Source organism: Engystomops pustulosus, chromosome 6 (assembly GCF_040894005.1).
Source record: "Engystomops pustulosus chromosome 6, aEngPut4.maternal, whole genome shotgun sequence".
Classification (NCBI taxonomy): Eukaryota; Metazoa; Chordata; class Amphibia; order Anura; family Leptodactylidae; genus Engystomops; species Engystomops pustulosus.
Window position 1 is genome coordinate 88823940 of NC_092416.1, and position 20631 is coordinate 88844570.

Consider the following 20631-nt stretch of genomic DNA (forward strand, 5'->3'; position numbering starts at 1 on the left):
CCCCCTCTGCTCCCTCGGCACTTTCCCCTACCTACTGTAATCTCACACAGTAGTACGGGAGAGGTGCTACTGCACAGTGTAACAGCCTTCGAAGCTACATCTCAGAAGGTCCTGGTAATGTCCCCATGGTTAACATAATTTTGTAAGATAAGATTCCCAGTCACAGTTCCCCTATCTATGAGTAGGGGTCCCTGTACTATTTCCCACTGCAGATCACCTTTACCATGATCGCAGTGCGCTCACTGGAATCAGAGCTCTTATGCGTATCTTCTGGATATGATAAAGGTAAACCCCATTTAATGCTGAACACGTGTATAGAGCAGCAGCCCAGCATTCAGTCAGGTGTAGTCTGCCCCATTCTCTGCACTGTACCTAGATCCCTAGAAGTGTACTCTCCTGTCAGTCTCATAGTGGAAACATCAGAGCTGCAGGGAGAACACGGCTGCCCAGGGACACGCTATGTTTGGGGTGAGGACTCATTCTCCAATAAGATTTGGCTGATGCAACAACCTGTGTTGAGCGAGCGCCATCTTTCTGTAGACCTGGGCGCATAACAGTTAATGCAAATGGAGACGACTAAATGGCGGCGACGCTGGAGACAAGATTGAGAATACCGGCTCTCTAGTGTATAGTGAATGTTCCACGCGTGTTCTGGGCTAGTGACATTATTCTGGAGGTCCGGTGGGTTCTGTATAGAGTCTTTCCACTAATAATACAGCGGCAGACAGGTATGTATACTGGGAAACAGACACTGATGACAACTTGCGGGACACTGACGGACAGACAGCTGTCAGTCAGACCTGATGTTCTGTCACACAACATGTGGCACTAGGGACAGGGCTGGCGCCTTTACTGGGGAGTGAATGGCTCAGGGGGCTTTGGGTATAATGTTGCTTTATGTTATTTGAGGGTGATTACTGTGGTGAATGACGTGGCAGTAAGGGTGGCAAGTCCACTCTATATGGGTGGGTAATGCCCCCTCATTGTGACCACTTACCTCAGTGCCGCTGTTGTTAGGCTACATAACATAACTACGTAACTATGTACGGGAAATGTATGTTACTGCTACAGGTGACACATTTTTACTTCAATTTGTACCTAATTTAGTTCACCAAATGGTCTGGGTCTAATGTCTGTGACTGAAGCTATTCTCACGCTCTCTTTAGGGTTTCCCAATTTTCTGTGAATAATGCAGGCATATGTGCTCTCCAAATTTGTATTTCTGTTTTATATCCGGGACTAAAAGTCAGGTGACAGTCGGGGTGATGCCACACATTGCCCCCAGAAATATTAGAGCTCAATATAACGTCAGTCTCCATTGACGAAGGGGACAGGTAACAATATGATGTCTTATATTCCTGCCAGGGCACGCTGAGAGTTGTAGTCCCCTCAGGTGACAATGTGGGAGGGTCCTAGAATTATTGGAATTCCAGTGTATGATAGGAAAATGTATTTACATTCCAATCTCCTTCCAGCGTCCATGTGTCCCAGCTGTGGGAGTCAAGGTCAGGCAGTCCCACATATGTGTATATGTTATGGTGTTCTAATATGGAACGCTGCCGTCTTCTTGTGTATGAATTACATGTTTCTAGGTGTCTAGGGGTGACGTTGGTCGCTTGGAATAGGTAACAATGTATATTTCTAGGAAGAAGGGTGATTGTGGCTGACCAGGAATACTCAGTGTCATAGAAAAATATATGGTCGCTTAAGGGCATAGCTGCATTTTTGGATAATTTTTGGAAAAATGCACTTATATTACATAGTACCCTGATATGTATACCATATGGGAGCCGGGATCTCCTGAGAGTAAAGCAGGAACACTGCACCATTGATGGCAGATGGATTCAGAGGGACTTCGGGTAGTTTGCTGTACTAAGTAAACTCCTGTCTGTACAGATATTTATCAGTAACGTGGGGCAGGGAAACTATAAAGGAGTAATGGTATTTGCCCCAATAACTCCCCAAAACATACTTTTACCACCTTACATATGCAACCTGTTGAATGATAACTGAGTTTTCATAAATAATATCATTTGTCCATCGGCTTAGCACAACAGGAAGCGGTGCTTTTAGTTGGCGGAAGAGGAACATGTCTTTATGGTATTAGCCAAGTCTGTTACGCTGTGAAGGAAGTGACCTGGACTGTACAGTCTTTAACAATTCCCATTATTCTATTAGAAAACACTGTCATTGTGTCCCCTGGTAGTGACTGAAATGTACTGTACTGTGGTTGATGTCCCCATCCAATTCTGGCCTGAACCTACTGGACGAAGGAGCCATAGGTTAGCACTAGAGGAGGTAATAGGAGGAGGAGGTATTTCACAGTCAGCTGCCACACCATGGACTCTTAGCAACCAAGGTCTTACTATGAAGTTGTCATGCATTATATCTCTAGTTAAAATTGGACAGAACGTAGGACGGGCTGGAGGCCCTCTAGTGTTTCTTAAAGCCACTTTTACCCTTTAAAGGGGTTTCTCAGTTTCACCAAATAAATATTGTTGTATAATGAAATGTTACACGATTTATATACTTTCTGAACCAAATCTTTAAAGTTGTCTAAATCTCTACTTACTGTCATTCTAAAGTAGGGGTAGGGAACTTGTGGCTCGGGAGCCAGAGGTGGCTCTTTTGATGACTAATCTTTAATAAATAGTCATCAGTGCTGTGTGCGTCTAAGACACACACAGCGCCAATCAGTGGATGCTGTGACTCCATGGTCGTCGTTGATTAGGCAATGGCGCCTGGGTCATAGAGAGGACCGGCTTATGTTGCCTAAGCAACGACGGAGTGCGTCAACGATGAGGAGTCAGCTGCAAGGAGCACAGGTAGGTCAGTATTAATTCATTTATTTATTTTTTTGCTTTGTCTTCCTATCTACTGGGAGGCATGTGCTATGCTGTAGCTGCAGACCTCCCCAGACCAGACAATGCCTGTTATCTCCAATCCCAGATGATTGCTCTGATGGATAAACTTGCTGCTTTTTAAAAAAAAAAAAAAAGGTTTGATTTGAGGAGTAAAACTGCCTGTACAAGCGTCACAGTTGTATAGGCTTTAATATGACCACTGTCTGCAAGGGAATGAAAAAGGTGTCTCTGGTCATGTGACGTGACACAGATGTATGGCTCGTTATAACATCGATCATAGCAACCAATCAGGGTATAGGTGGCAATCCGTTCATGTGCTGCACTGATAGCAGTTAAATGCTAATGTCTGCTACATATAACAGAAACCTACCCTAAATGGTAAGGGTCAGCCCATGACAGACAACATTAACGAAAACATGACATTCTGGTATTTCATGAGTCTTTAACCCCTTAAGGACGCAGCCATTTTACAGCTTAAAGGGGCATTCTCGTCTGGGTATTCACATTCAGTTTCATTAATCTGCCTACATAATTTTTTTTCAGTTACAGTATTTTTTGGACTATAAGGTGCACTGGAGTATAAGGCACATCATCAATAAATGCCTGCTAAAATGTCTAGGTTCATATATAAGGCGCACCTGATTATAAGGATGAATGACCAGCAGGTGGCAGACCTGTGCACAGTTCAAGGCAGCGGTTGTCTGTAAGTATGGTTCATATATAAGGCGCACTGGAGTATAAGGGTGAAGACACACATGGCGTTTTTAGGCCGTTTTTGGGACGTTTTTAGTTTTCAGATTGTTAAAAACGCATGCGTTTTTGACAGGTTTGAGCAATTATCTTAATTCACACTGGTAACGCATGCGGTTTTAACGATCTGAAAACGCACTAACTAAAAACGGCCCAAAAACGTCCTAAAAACGCCATGTGTGTCTTCACCCTAAGGCGCACCATCAATAAAAGCCTGCTAAAATGTCTAGGTTCATATATAAGGCGCACCTGATTATAAGGATGAATGACCAGCAGGTGGCAGACCTGTGCACAGTTCAAGGGAGCTGTTGTCTGTAAGTATGGTTCATATATAAGGTGCACTAGACTATAAGGCGCAGCTTTGATTTCTGAGAAAATCAAAGGATTTTTTGTGCGCCTTAGAGTCCGAAAAATAAAAATTTACCCATGTTTAGATAATTTCTCATAAATGTAGTTGTATGGTCCCTTAGAAACAAGATAGCTTCCTCGGATACGTCCGAGGGATTGCACAAGACACAAAGGGTGTTTGTATATGAAATGTCCAGGAGTTACTGCAAGTCCTAGAGCACATGTCTGGCCACCGCTGCCAAAATGTGAGGTGGTCGTATCCGAGGAAGCCATCTCATTTCTAAGGGACTACATGGCAACATTTATGAGAAATTATCTTCACAAAGGAACTTTTTTTTTAATAACTTCCAATTAAAGAAATGTTTGCATATGAGAAATGAATTAAATTAACTGTAAATGCCCAGATGGGAATACCGCTTCAAGGCTCAGCCCCATTTTTTTGGATTCTGACTTTATATGGTTATAACTTTTGAACTCTGTTACTTATCAAAGCGATTCTGAGATAGTTTTTTCCCCACATGTTGTACTTCATTTTAGTGGTAAATGTTGGCTGATAAGTTTTTGTATTTTATTTAAAAAAAAAAAAAAAAGATTAATTTTTTAATAAATTTGCCATTTTCGAAATTAGAAATCATTGCGTTTTCAGGCAGATAGATTTACCACCTAAATAAGTTGCTGAAAAACATTTCCCATATGTCTACTTTACATTTTCATAATTTTTAAAATGTCTGGATAATTTATTTTGATATCACGCGGCTTACAAATGAATATCGATTTTCCGTATTTTCAGAATTGACTATTTTGGGGATAAATACTGTTTTGAATGAAATTTTCAATTTTTGGAATTAAAACCCTCTATATAACAACCAACCCATTTTTCAATTTGCACCCCTCAATCTATCAGAAACAGCTTTTAGGAAGATTGTTAACCCCTTGAGATCTTCATAGTAATTGAATCAAAATGGAGGTGAAATTTAGAATGGTCAAATTTTGTCGGTTAAACGTTCATTTAGCCCTAAAATTTACACGGTAGCAAAAGATAAAGAGAAAACCCGTCATAAAATTTGTTATGCAGTTTGTCCCAAGTACAGAGACCCCCCCTACTTGTTTTATGGGCGCACAGTGAGGCTCAGTAGGGATGGAGCACCCTGCAGCTCCCAGGATTTAGTTTGCTCATTGGCCCCTCTTCCACTTGTAGGCTATAAAATGTTAGTTTTTTTGTTATTGGGGCCATGTGACGGCATTTTTTTAGCGGGACAAGATGCTTTTTCCAGTTTTACCATTTTGGGGTTGGATTTTTTACTTTTACTGTTCACCGTATAGCCTAATAATCATGTTATCTTTATTCTTAGGTCAATAAGATTACGGGGATTCCATACTTCCATACTAATTTTTTTTTATGTTTTACTTAATTTGCCAAATAAAACCCTAATGTGTAGAAAATTCTATAATTTTGCATCATTGTCTTCCAAGTGGCATAACATTATTACTTTTTTGGCTACAGAGCTGCTGGATGGCTTGTTTTTTGCGGGACATGTACTTTGCAACAGTATCATTCTGGAGTACGTATGTTTATCACTTTTTATTTCATTTTTTGTGGTATTAAATAGGTAAAAATCATAATTTTTGGCGTATTTTTAAAGGTTTTTTATTATGGAGTTCATCATACGGGTTGAATAAATATTTACTTTTATTTAACAGGTTGTTACGGACGCGATGATGTATATCATATATATATATATGTGGGGTTTGTGTTATGATTTAGACTTTTTTCAGCGTATGTCTCTTTATATGTTATGGGACTTATGGACATTTTTATTGATTTATTACTTTATTTTTTATTGAAAAGCATTTTTTTTTTTTTTTTACTATTTCCACCATTGGACATGAACAAGCAATCATCTGATTGCTTGTTCCTGATAATACTCTGTAATACTGATGTATTGCAGGGTATTATGCACATGCATAGGCTGACACTGCCTTTAAGATGAAATCATAGACGCAATCTTTCAAGCAGTGCCTGCAGGTAGATCTAGGGTCCTGATCAGACCCCAGGGCTTCCATAGCAACGATTGGAGCCCCCCTGAAAACTGCTCGGGGAGGGGCGATCATGGGGGAAATGCCGCGGTCAGCACGACCGCATTTAAGTGGTTAGATTACCACTGACTGACACCCGGTGACCCCTAATGCCGGCTCAGCTCCGGTGCAGAGTCGAACCAGCATTGGCTCAGCGCTGGTACTGCGCTGAACGCTAATCGCGGGAGCCCGTGCAGTACAAGTATGGCGCAGAGCACTTAGGGGTTAAGAGGTTTGTGCAGAGCACAATGTTATTGAATGTCGTGATGCTGAAGTGGGTGAATGCAGTTACACAGCTAACTCCTGCCTTTAACAGCACTAATAGGCACTGACCCTGGTACTTAGCAATGCTGCCAGTTGTCGCCACCACCATTAAATGCCAAATGGTAACGCCTTTAATGTCATCGGTGGGCGACGATCAATTGCCGTAGCAGCCTGGAGTCTCATAGAGACTGCTTGGTCTGATCTATAATGGTGTTGCGGATGAGCTAGCTTTGATTCTGTGAAAATTCTTAATAATGCAGAATGGGGGAATTAATTTAATCGCCAAGCCCTAATATAGCCTATTAATGCATCACCATTCAGGTGTGCATCTGCACTCCATGTATGAGTCACTGCAGAGAAATTGGGGACCTGGGAGCCTGGAGATGATGAGAAAATCCCCAACAGTGTCCCACATAGACTGGAAAGCAGGTGTGCTTCAACTGCACTCTATTCACTTCAATGGGTATTCGCCTCTGCTCACTTGAGCATTGGAGGTTCCAGTGATCAGACCCCATTGATTAAAGTGAACCTTTAAAAATGCCTTGGTCAGCATTTTTAACCATTTTAGTAGTTCATATAAGTTTAATTATCATTATTATTTTTACATGGATCCCTGCCAGCAGTAGGTGATGAGTCCTGGGGGACAGCTCCTCTCCTCCACACTTTCGCAGCACTCATACCTCTTTTCATTGAGAAGGCAGTGGAGGAGGATGGTGTTGAGTAGAGGAAGAATTCATATGACAGGAAGTGGGAAGGTGTGAGGGAGTGCATGAGTGTGGAGGAGAGGAGACTAATACAGGCACACACAGCCCTCCCCAGGGACTTACCACATGCTGCTGGCAGGGAGCCAGGTAATGTGAATTAAACTATTATAAACTACTGATATGATTCAGAATGCTGACAAAGGCTTGATGATGGATGCGGTTTAATCATGTAAACCTCTGTTGTGCCAAGACATGGACAGGGCTCCATTCTATTTAACTATAATGTTAAAGATTTAGATGGTTCCTCTTATCTATTCAAGTAGGAGTACTACCAAACCTTTAGAAATTACTTTTGCCTTGTAGGTATTTAACAGCGAACCCTGAAAAATAAACATACCAGAACGTTATAGAATAGAGGGTGGCGCTGTGAAATGTAATGCCACCTTGGCCTATAATTATGAGGTATGCTTCACTAGTCTAGAAATTAAAGACTAGCTCTTTTCTACCCACAGGCGTCATACATTTTTAAAGAGCAGGGACAGAATTATTTTTATCACCTTGAATAATTGAAGGCAAAGTCAGTGGTTTCTATGTGATGGCCTTATATATGGGTGTGTGTATATATATATAAATATATATACATGCTAGACATTAAAATTTAGAACAGTGTATGATCATTTGATTGTTTCAGAAATAATATAATCACTATTGATGAACATTTGATAGATTTTTTGTAAGGGGTACACCATGCCACTAGAACTGTGTTTAACAAAATTACCAGAGTGTGTCAACATAAAACCTTTATTTTGCAAAAAAAAAACCTGTGAAGATTGTATTTGGGGAACAGCAATGACTGTAGAGAAAAATGTATAATATTTTCTGATGGTAACAGCAGTCACCAGTAGGAAGTGTACAGGCTTTTCCTTTAAATGACTTTACCACATCTGCAGCCACAGGAAATCGCACACCTCTCTCTGGTGTGTTTTAAGTCCTCTTCCAGTCTCTTCCACAGTTCTGTGACTGTTGTGGGGTTCGGGCCATAACTTTGTCACCAAAGGTTTTCTACTGGGTTTAGATCAGGACTCTGGGTTGGCCATTTAATTCTTTCAATGCTTTCTGTTTCAAGGAACTGTTTGACAGGGGCATTGTCCTGCATGAACATTTGTCGCAGTGATGAACTCATAGAAGGAACCACATGTTGAAGAAGGTTCTGATACACACCTGCATTCTCTCTGCAATGTAGCTGTAGGAGAGGTGCATAACCTGCTGCTGATAATATTCCCCAAACCATGATTCCCCAAATATTCCACCACCTTTCTCTAACTTCTTAACACACTTCAGTCTTTCCCCAGTTAGTCATTAAACATAATGTTTGCCATCAGGCCCAAATCAATTAAACTTGATTTCATCACTAAAATGATGCTCCTACATGTTGTGACACTGTATGACTAGACAGATCAATCAGTGCTGAACTGCCAAGCAATTCGATCTGTAGTATTGAAATGATTACTCATGGAAATTCACTGTATTATCCCGGCTGTTCGTGCAGAGGCCGGGCTGATGCATACTGGCTCTGCTTCTGAGCCTGTGCAATCTCCATGACATTGGGGAACATCATGGTGCGCAAAGTACAAGCACATCATGTCATTCCTCAATGTCATGGTGTGTTAAGGGGTTAAAGGAAATCTAACATTAAAATCAAGCATGATAAGCAGAGGCATTTACTCATAGATTCAGGCCCTGTCATCATGGTAACCGTCTTATATTTGTTATCTATAGCCTCCTTCCTTTAGAATAAACTTTTACAATAATGTTAATGATTTCAGCAATATTGGTGCAGTTCCCAGAGCTCCTCCATGCTGCAGATTTACAGGCTGTTAGACCGTTTCATCCTGCCCCTGCTCGGCACTTTCCCATCCCTTTGCCTGATCCAATGTCAGAGCAGCACAGGAAGTTTCAGCACACAGTTGGAGGAGGTGTGCTCCTAGCACACTGTAACAGCCTTTGAATCTGCAGCACTGAGGGGCTCTGGGAACTGCCCAGTAGCCATTCAAGCTCATTAGCATAATGTGAAAAGTTGATTTTAGAAGAAAGGAGGCCATGGATAACAAATATAAGAAGATTACTACAGACTTACTACAACATGGTTTATCATGCTTGATTTTGATTGTAGAGTTTCTTTAACAAAGAGGGATTAAACAAACCAGAGAAAACACCCTAAAGCCATAAAGACAAGAATACCCAGGTTGTACAGTAAATGATTAATTGTTAGATATATGCCCCAGGGTGTGAGACAAAATTGCTGAGCTACCTCCTTTACACACAGGTCACTCATTTCGGCTCACATATAAAGGAAAGGTTTGGACTGGTCTATTTCTTAGGACATAAACAGGTCTCATCAGTTCTTTGTGTATATTCTTGCCTGAATAAACATTGGTCAAATATGTTCTGGATAGGTGTTTTGTCGATCTCTCTTTAGGAGCGATCAGTATGTGATCCTCAGTGTTAGTGTGGCTGTGTTTGGTATTACATTTGATTTTGATCTACTATCTCAAGGATAGAGGATAAAAAAAATAATTAAGATCCACTTTAAGAGGGGACTAGTCACGTTGAATATGTAGTCTGATCTGGGCAGTGTGTTATAGAGCAGGAGCTCATGAACCAATGAGAAATGACTATAATTGCTGCACATGTACTTAGTCAAATAAGTCTTAGAAGAAGCCTACCCACAATCTATGTGTACGAAAAACTCCTGACTGTCCCCCAAACTAAAGTGTCAGGGGAAATAACAATGTGATACTTTATCCTTCCCGTGAGTGATGATTTCAGAAAAGCTGTAGTGTGAAGCATTGTAATCTGGACTAGATAATCCAGAGTCACTGATTATTATAACAGGCCACAGTCACACGTGGAAACACAATTCATGCACAGCGGGGCAGTGTTTCCCATGATTGCAGATACATCTAGACCAGTGATGGCAAAACTTTTAGAGACCGAGTGCCCAAACTACAACCAAAATCCAAAGTGACAACACGGCAATTGAAGCGGTAACTTATTGTTCTCTTCTCTGTCACAGCTTTCGCTCGTATCAGCAGCCTCAGGACACCAATACAGTAAAAAGAGAGAGAATATATTCAGATTATCATTGTAGCTTGTCTCCAGGGTCCGCTGAACAGGTAGAATCACAGGACCTGGAGTTGGAGCTCCAGTGTCAGCCCACACTCTTCTTGCAATCGCAGGCAGCCATGGGTTTGTCACTTTAAAACTGTGTTGATTGCGGCACAATTTAAGCCCTGTCTGGCGAACTCTGTCTTGGATTGATGGCCTGGGTGCCCACAGAGAGGTCTCTGAGTGCCACCTCTGGCATCTGTGTCACTCCTTCGCCACCACTGCTCTAGACGTAAACAATTGCAATTTGGAACGAGCACCACATATTTTTGTATTTCTAATTGCAGTTGAGATGCAGCAAGTGATGGAGCAACCAAGAGGAAGAAGATGATATCTGTGGAATAGAACAGGCTAACAGTAATAGTACACATGTATTGAACTGACTCTAATGTTCATGCGGGACAGTTCCCTGTAATGGAAAGCACCACTGATAGGAATTACTCAGAAGGAATTTCCACATTTGTTCATGTTGCGTACGACCTTTCTTTTGTATGTCATGTTGTCATGGGATGGGAGAAAATAAAGTACCTCATGTAATCTGATGTCATGTGGACGTATACTGATGGGGGAGTGTCAAGAGCGAGTCTTTAAGCTTTTCTGTGCAGTCTAGTCACCACTTTCACCTTGGAGGAGGGTTTAGAAGGTTGTAGGAGTCTCAGAATCTTTCACAAGTAAGACATTGAACATTATTGTTGATTTTGTGGGCCTGTGTTATGAGCTTGTGCTATCACCTGAGCTTTGTCTTTCCAAATAACTTATTGTGGTATTTAATCAGGTATCCACTACTGAAGTTGAACTTAGAGACTTGCCCTTGTCACCATACATTTGATGACATGGATGCTTAGTGAATACTTTTACATTCTTGGTTTGACCATCAGTGAAATTAAAGATGAAGCGGCGAGATCACTTGATATTTTTTGCCCCCTATTTTCTTTGAGTGGCCATTTTGTTATAAATCTTCTATTCCTTGCACGCACATGGTTGTCTTTTCCATGGCCCTCTGTGTTTGCCTGCTGCTACATTCTGAAAAACTCTGAGCAGGTCCTGTTCCTATTGTGAAGTGGTAAGCTTGTAAGTGGACCTCACATGCCAATAAAAGAAGGCTGCAAACAACGCATGACGAGCCTTGTTTGCAAATTTGTGCAAATGAGCTTCTTGGGGCACCAAGGATGGAACTGTGTCTGCCGCTGCACCCATATTCTTCTTTACACATCGCCTTTCTAATAGGCATGTCAGTCATTGAGTTAATGGGATGATGTTGGGAAGCATAGAAAGAAGAAAACAGGTACACCAGCAAACACAGCCCCGACCCTGGTGCACCAAGTATTTTGCAGAAAAATAAAAACTGAATTTTTGTGTTAACTTAAGTGTCAAGTTGTAGGGAACCAGAAAATGTATGTTTGAAAATCTTATACAATGCCCTACACAATACTGGTTATGCTTATGGGGGTGTTGGGAGGTGGTAGACCCTTACCCTAGATGAGGTTTTTAGGATACTCCTTATGCACCAGTGTGCAAGCAGTTGCCTTGCTTTCATTACATTATGAGGTTGGAGAAAGGTAAATGACATAGAAGTTGTGGATTGCTTTAGATAATCATATTTGCATCGTATAGGGATTATAGTTTTAACGCTGTAGTATTTAGCAGTAGTAGACATGTTTTAACACGCTGAAGGCAGCTTAGTCAAAGGAGGGGAAACGCATTACCTTTGATGGAATTTTACATATATTTTGCTATTCTCACAGGGGAATCGCCATCTCCTGATGTTGGTTGTCTCCTGTTGAAGTCTGGATTATTAGGTCCCATTATGTAGCTTTAAAATGAAGGTAGAACTATGCAAACTTCAGATGGCCTCATTCCGTCATTACATAATCTATTCTACGTCACGTCTTTAAAGTGTTGTAGAACCATGAACCAGATGATTCATTGTACAAGGTGTACAATACTTAGCTAGGCTTTGCTCGTGAATCTTTCTAGATGCCCTGCCTCAATGCATAATTGTTAAAACAAAACTGTGTGAAATTGAGAAAAATCAAGAAATAACTCTCACTTTATCACAAGAAGCTGAAGAGCTCTGGGGATCAAAGAATAAAGTCTGTAGAGGCCCTTCATTTACCATGTGTTATGTTAGCTTCTGACAGAAGGGCCAATGGTCCCAAATGTTACCTTAGCGTGTTTGTGTATTCAAGGTGTAAAATGTAGAGCAAACTCCTTGATTGTGGTCAAGACACGGAGACAATATCATTGAGACTACATGATCTGTGAGAAGGCCTCTCCACCTCAGTGGTGGTCCAAGATCATATAACCCGAATAATCTTCCGACATGTTCTTTATTTCACTGCGTATGCCATTTTACAGCTCTGCTTCTGCCATGAAATTCTGTAGTCTAATTGTGGCATTGGTCGGGGGCACAGAAACCTTTCACCCATTAGATACTGCAATTTGGAAACCACTGCAGCATCTTAGTAGTTTCAGAAGGAGAGCGCCTGTGACACATGTGTCCATGACAGCCAACTCATCGCATTGTTTATGGCATTTAAGTGAATGTTTCTACGTTAAGGCTCAACCTCTTTTTATGTAATCTGACGTGTTGCTTCATATGGTTATAACTTTTGAATACTTTAACTTACCAAAATGATTTTGAGATTGGCCTTTCATGTTGTTCTTCATGTTTTTTAAAAGTCCTATTATTTTTATATGATGTTAGACAGATTACAAATAATAGAGAGATTAAAAATTTTTTTCACCCTACTCTAGTAAGTAGCGCCTAGTGCACTTTTTCAGGGTGACCGGTCCTCTTTAAGGTCTTATACCAACTCTTCCACAGCAGGAACATCAGCAGACAAGGAGAAAGGACGAGGTGGGTGTGGATGTCATCCATAAACAACAAAGAAAGGAGCGGCACTGGCAGACTCCGAGTCCAGAGAATTGTAGGAGATTTTTGCCCAAGGTAACAGGGTGGACCAGTCATCCTGTCGAGCGGAAACAAAATGCGATAGATAGAAGCCCAGTCTGATTGACTCTCTCCACTGTACTTGAAGTTGGTTCCACAAGGAACGCCAAAATCTAGAAACAAACTGACTATGTGAACGAGACGATGTGCTGAGGAAGTCCATGAAGCCGGAAGATGAGGAGAAAGAACAAGTTGGAAAGACGAGGAGCTGATGGCAAACCAGGCAGAGGAACAAAGTGGGAGATTTTAGAGAAATGGTGCGGACCACAGGAGCTGTCGCTGGAGCTTGGACAGTTGAGTGCGCCTGCAGCTGCCGCACAGAGGTTCATGGGGACACCCAGGTGCCCCTGCAACCCATTTCCATTACTGAAGATGTGGCAACTGTACATCGTCAAAGGCCTGAAATCTCACCCCACTCTTCTCTGCAAAATTCAGCAGCCTTTAGGTTCCGCCTGTGCTTACCACACTGGCTGTAGCCTTATGGTGCCACCTGAACACAAAAGGAAAGTGATAATTCCAGATCGGCACCAGTACTTTATATGCTGTATTGGCGGTTGTATTAACAGTGTTGCCACACCTGGCCAAACCTCTTTGTGAACAGGCACCCTTCAAGTTATTCCATGTTGCGGCAGGATTATGAAATGAAGGGGTTATCAGGTATAAAGGACCTTTGATATATGAGATATACTAAGAGATGACCTATTCCTCTTTAACATAGTGTTTCATAGGCTGTCCATTGATTTATCCTTGAAACATTTCTCTGTGAAAGTGTATTATACCCTGACTACTGGTGGTTGTAATAGTGGACACGTTATAAATTTGTTTGTGAGAGACCTTTTTATTCTACAATTTAAATCTATTTTTATATAATAAAAATAATGCAGACAATAGTGGGAAGGAAACATCTGTGCTTGCAGTCCGACTGTGTAGACGTTGTTGTTTTAACAAATACAGAAGGAGCAATAATGTCCCAGTTGCGTTTAGATTTCTTCCTACATGGATGGATTGTCCTACATATCCTACGACTCACTTACATTCGGCCACCTGTCCCATCTCAGTCAGACTTGCTTTTATTAAGGCTATATTCACGCTGCCGTTGCCCGCCCGTACCGCACCGTAGCGGGCAACGGCAGTGCACGGGGAGAGGAGGAGGAGGCGAGCGCAGCTCACCCCGCGCTCTCCATAGGAAGTAATGGCGCACGGCGCCGTATTACGGTAAAAGATAGGACAGGTCCTATCTTTTTCCGGGTATGGAGCGGTATGGTGCCGCACGTGTGCCCATTGCCCGTGCGCCCATTGCCGTCTATGGAGGACGTATATCGGCCGTATATAAGTCGGCCGTATATACGTCCTCCATACGTTAGTGTGAATGCAGCCTAAGGAATAGTTGACTGTGGCCCTTGGCTCGGAGGGTCCCTCTTAGTTAGCACTGTTCTGGTTCACCTGCCATGGCAGTTCCTTACTTCCTCTATTTAATGTTGCAACTACCAAGTGGTTGCAGGGGAAATCCTTTATCTCTGACCCAGCTCTGATAAGCAGTAAATCTGTAAAAAGAAAGTCACATGTTCATATTCCCCATGCATGATTGGCACCAGTTAGGAAATGGTGGCTTCTAGGACATAAGACATGGTAACCAGGTCACTCCTATTCTTTGATAGGAAATATTGCCCAGGGAAGGATTTGCTGCTATTTCCATCCATAACAAAATCTATCTGATTTGTTATATAGTAAAATGGAACCTACCATCTGGGATCTACTTCCCCAGGTAGCTCCAGTGGCAGATTTCCCAGGGCATTCTGATTCTGGATCAGGTATTTTTATGTTCCTTTGTCTTAAAACAATTCTTTGGCACTATATGGATCAACTGCAAGTGCTACCTGGGGTTTCCCTCTAGGCTCTGGGAACCCCGGGGCTATTACACGGTCACTGGAGTTCTGTAGAGACGCTCTCTTGCACAGCTGTAATGTTTAACTTTCTAAATTACTTTTGTAAACAATTTTGTAACGATCTTGTAGTAGTAGTGTTATTTTTTTGTATATATTCTTTGTATCTTATTTTATTTTTTTGTATGTTTTGTGATATTTTAGAAGACAAACGGTATTTTTATAATATAAGATTTTGTGTAATATTAATAAATATCCGCAACCATTTTGAATAGAAACGATGCCGATTTTATTATACTTTTGTAAAATACAGGCAGTCCCCGGGTTACGTACAAGATAGGGTCCGGAGGTTTGTTCTTAAGTTGAATTTGTATGTAAGTCGAAACTGTATATTTTATAATTGTAGATCCAGACGAAAAAAAATTTGGCCCCAGTGAAAATTGGAGTTTAAAAATTTTTTGCTGTAATGGGACCAAAGATTATCAATAAAGCTTCATTACAGACACCTTACAGCTGATCATTGCAGTCTGGGGCTATAGTAAAGTATTCAGAAAGCTTCATCAGAGGTCAAAGGGGTCTGTCTGTAACTATGGGTTGTCTGTAAGTCGGGTGTCCTTAAGTAGGGGACCGCCTGTACAAATACATTTTTGCAAAAATGGACATTTTTTTAATAATAAGTAACAACATAACAGATAATTTATTTACTTTTCTGTTTTATTCTAGTTTGGTCTCATAAAATGCCCAGTATATAAATACTATTTATATTTATTTTCTTGCAAGGAAATAATATTATTAAAGGAATTTGACCATCAAAATCCGGCATGATGAACCAGGTACACTTACTCTTAGATCCAGGCCTCTTGACTGTGGTAATCTTCTTTTAAAATGATGCTAATGAGCCCGAAGCACTCCTGTGCATCCCCCTGTGGGGACAATTTAACCCCTTAAGGACGGAGGGTTTTCCGGCTCATTTCTCGCTCTCCAACTTCAAAAATCCATAACTTTTTCATTTTTACGTGTACAGACCTGTGTGAGGGCTTATTTTGTGCGTAACAAATTTTACTTTCCCGTAATGTTATTTATTTTAACATGCCGTGTACTGCGAAGCTGAAAAAAAATTCCAAATGTGGAAAAATTGAAAAAAAACCGCACGTGCGTCACGTTCTTGTGGGCTCAGTTTTTACGACTTTCACTCTTCGCTCCAAATAACACGCCTGCTTTATTCTTTGGTTCGGTGCGATCGCGGTGATACCAAATTTATATAGGTTTTATTGTGTTTTAATACATTTTCAAAAATTAAACGAATGTGTACAAAAAAGAAAAAAAATTTTTTGCCATCTTCTGACGCTAATAACTTTTTCATACTTTGGCGCACGGAAATGTGTGAGGGGTCATTTTTTGCGAAATGAGGCGACGTTTTCATTGCTACCATTTTGAGGTCTGTGCGACATTTTGATAATTTTTTATTTCATTTTTTATGTTATGTAAAAAGGTGTAAAAGTCGCATTTCGGACATTTGGGCGCCATTTCCCGCCTCGGAGGTCACCGCCGGCCGTAACCGTTTTTATATTTTGATAGATCGGGCATTTTGGGACGCGGCGATACCTAATATGTCTGTGATTTTTACTGTTTGTTATGTTTTATATCCGTTCTAGGGAAAGGGGGGTGATTTGAACTTTTAATATTTTATTAATTTTTTTTATTTTTTAAACTTTTTTTTTTCTTTTTTTTTTCACTATTTTTTAGACCATCTAGGGTACAATAACCCTAGATGATCAGATCGCTCCTACCATATACTGCAATACTACAGTATTGCAATATATGGCGTTTTTGCAGGTCTTACATTACAATGAGCCACTGGCTCATTGTAACGAACCTGCATAAACCATGTAGCCTCGTGTCAAGAGAAGACCCGAGGCTACCATGGTAACCGATCGCCGCCCCCCGATGACGTCTTTTAAACGCCGCCCGCGACTTTGCGGGCGGCGTTTAGAGGGTTAATAGCCGCGATCGGTGCAAGCACCGACCGCGGTTATTAGCGGTGGGGGTTTTGTGCAAAATGCAAAAACCCCCACCTCTGTATGAAGAGGACTCAGCCCGTGAGCCCTCTTCATACATCCCTTATACCTCTGCGCCGTAGAGCTATGGCGCTGAGCGTTAAGGGGTTAAACAGAGGTCATAACAGAGGTCCAAGGGTTCACTATACTGGTGTAAACATAGAACTACTGCTAGTGCAACACCATCCAAAGCTAGATTCATAAATAGTCATAATAGTCACTCCTGTTCTCTGCTGGTGTATATGCTGTGACTTTTTATGCATTTTTTATTTTTTGACAGTTTTCGAGAATAAATCCCAAGTAGAGGATAAGAACATTTATTTTAAAGGAATATGAGTGGCAGAGCGCTCCAAAAACAGATGTAGAACTGTCCCAAGGAGACGCCTAATGTCTGGGCAACTACCTGTTCGAGTGACTGTGCTATAGCAGAAGTCCTAGTTGTTATAGGTCCCTCTGTTCTGTTTTGTATCCAGGGGGGATGATGTGCCATAACAGCATGTGTCTACTGCAGACAGTCACCTGCCTTACATGCTTGCATTACATCTCAGGCCAACGAGTACAACAATAAAACTTTAACATTTTGATAAACTATTACTTTTTTGTAACAGCCAATAATGCTCCACATTAGCTACAGAATTTGATGGCGTTATATAAATAAAGATTATTATTATATTTCCTCAGCCCCAGTGTTTGCAGCATATTTTATTGGACCTGTGCAGGGCATTTCATAGCAACTATTATAAAGTCTAAAGCATTACTACGTCCTCCCAGTGCACAGACATAGGACATGACTAGTAGAGAGAATGTGCAAGGAGTACAAGGTAAGAATGGAGGAAACTTGAGTAGAGCGGTGCCGGGACCTTCAGGTCTTTACTTTCTACCTGCATGGTAGGTATTGTAGTTAGAAAGCCCGTACACTATGGCACATATGCTGCAGATTCTTTGCCTGAATTTTTTGATTAGGCCGCGTTGTATCACCGCGTTACCAATCTCTACACGTCCCAAAAGGCAAAATCTGTAAGAAATTGAAATGTCAAAAGGGCAATAGTCTCTTTGGTATAAAAACTTTGCAATACATAAGCTGAATGCAGTGATCTAATGCATAGGCAAAACCTTGGCGGGAAACCTGCTGCAAAAAAACTTCTGTGCAGACTTGCCAAAAAATATATAATTGTAATTAAAGTAAAAAACTTTAAATAGGTGCATCTTCCAAACTGCTATTGCAGTCCCGTAATTCTCTGTAATCTCTTTTGGATCCCATTGTTTTCTCTGTGTGCCTAATCTACTGGCATATCAGGATCCAGCATGTTAGGAGTTGTAGTTTAGCTACAGCCAAAGGTTAGAGACCACTGATAGAGTATACCCTTCATTAGAGTATGTGTATGACATCCGATCTACAAGGTGTATGCAGAATTCAATGTCATCTAAAAGGTACAGGGGTTAAATTGATGGAAAATTTGCTGTGTGATATTATCACAGAGGCGTGAAGTCACACACCTCCTTAGACAGGACGCCGATTGGCTCAGATATAGAGAGGAGGGCGAGGACCGAGAAGGCAGGGTAGATGTTCCCTCACTGCTGAATGACGTCTTGCATGTGAATTTTACACAATGTTTCCACGCTGGGTGGTTTGTACTGGCGCTATCCCAGCATTGGAAGCAAAGCGTGTATGGAGTAATGTCTTAAGTATACAATCTTAATATGACTCAGAGCAATGGAAGTAGTGATATTAAGTTACAGCCTCTGGGTGGTTTCCTTAAAGGGTGTGGATGTCATCTTTGACTTCCTACATCGCTACCTACGGTGATCCTACTATTGTGGTTGTCACTTACCCTCCCCCCATCCAGAATTCGAGGCACACTCTGACTGGTCTGTGTTTTACCTCATGGTCAGAAAATGTTAATCAGATGAAAATTATTACCATGGATCTCCTATTAATCCAGCTTCTGATGGTCCAGAATGACCAATGAGCCACATTTCCTTTATTGGTATGCAAAGTGGAAATTCACAAGACTAGAAGGAAGAGGCTGAGCTGATGATGAAATGTAAGGACTGGTCCACACCGGATGTACTTGTGGCTGGTAAGCTGGTCCCGGCTCGTAGGATCTGCTGCAATGTACTGCACCAGCAAAATGCATACAACTGCTCTGCCTGGGAGCGGGGATCAAAATAGTCAGACCTCCTCCATAAACACCATATATATGTTACCAGCCGGAAGTTGGCATAGCTTATCTAAAGGAAAGCTACCACCCCGCATCTACCTTTTAAGGTAGATCCGATGGTAGGTGCATCTAATGTATGTGAGGATAGCCTGTTTTAGGGCTAATCCTTTAATCCACTATATCTTTTATTATCTTTAATCGGGGAATATGCAGATTTTCTAAAGAGGCTACTGGGGCGTGGAGTAGCCGGAGCTGAGGCTACACAGCGCGGCTACTCCCCGCCCCAGTAGCCTCTTTGATCCTCCTACCAGATAGCTTTAGCACGCAGCTATGAGGAGCTATGTGCACTCGTCCGCGAAACCGGAGTTTTGTGCAGTAGCTCATGCTTCGGAGCCGAGATTGTGCAGCCACCGGCCTGCGTTCTGCACATGCACAGAACTCCAGTTTCGTGGATGAGTGTGCACAGCCACGAAGTTATCTGGTAGGAGGATCAAAGTGGCTACTAGGGGGTTGAGTAGCGGCGCTGTGTAGCCTCAGCTTTGGGTTACTCCACGCCCCAGTAGCCTCTAGAAAATTTGCATATTCCCCGATTAAAAATAATAAAAGATATAGTGAAATAAAGGATTAGCCCTAAAAAGGGCTATCCTTACATACATTAGATGCACCTACCACCGGATCTACCTTAATATGTAGATCCGTGGTGGTAGGTTTCCTTTAAGGTTTTTTTCTGAAGTTTCACTATTTTCTATCAATACATGAAAATATCCAGTAATTTCTTGTCGCATTCCATTGAAGACCAATAAAAGGAATTTTGCTGTGTTTTGTCAGCTCTGTAGTTAAATATATCAGGAATAACATGGTTTGCCATAGTAATTAAAGGATTGTATTTTGCCTTGTCAAAATCATATAACAAAATGGGGACTGCAATCTTCCCTGAGCTGTAGTAACAGCATATAGTGATATACTTTACAGCAGCCTCATGGCCATAAGCAGCAATGGTCTGAAGCTGAATCATCTAGGCATCCTCTTCGTTACAGGTGTGAATAAATTGTGCCTGTTATTCATCTATCTAGATCAGGGGTCCCCAAACTTTTTACATAGGGGGCCGCTCACTGTCCCCCTCAGACCGTTGGAGGGCCGGACTAAAGTCTAAAAATAAATAGCGGTACATGTGACCGCATCCATAATATACTGGCACCCCCCTCAATTAATTATTTAATATACCGGTACTGCACCCCCTTGTGAACTATTTTATATATTGGCCCAATTAATTAATTAATATACTGGGACCTCTCTCCATTAATTATTGAATATGCCTCCCCCCCCCATTAATTACTAAACTGCCCCTCATAATTAATTATTTCCTATACCCGCACCATTAATTATTTCCTATGCTGCCCCT

General features: G+C 41.5%; 1 protein-coding gene across 4 annotated transcripts in view; it reads left to right on the top strand.

Moving 5' to 3' along the window:
* LOC140063967 (sodium-dependent neutral amino acid transporter B(0)AT2-like) overlaps positions 1-20631 on the top strand; it is a 63171-nt gene that overhangs the window by 17432 nt on the left and 25108 nt on the right. Inside the window, exon 1 of one of the 4 annotated variants that reach the window (XM_072110296.1) lies at positions 527-728. The exons of 1 other annotated variant lie outside the window; for it this stretch is intronic. The gene's annotated coding sequence lies outside the window, so the exon portion shown is untranslated. Of the gene's footprint in view, positions 1-526; positions 729-10824; positions 10846-19327; positions 19349-20631 lie in introns of those variants that run through there. 2 more of the 4 variants (XM_072110299.1, XM_072110300.1) reach the window with 2 other exon arrangements.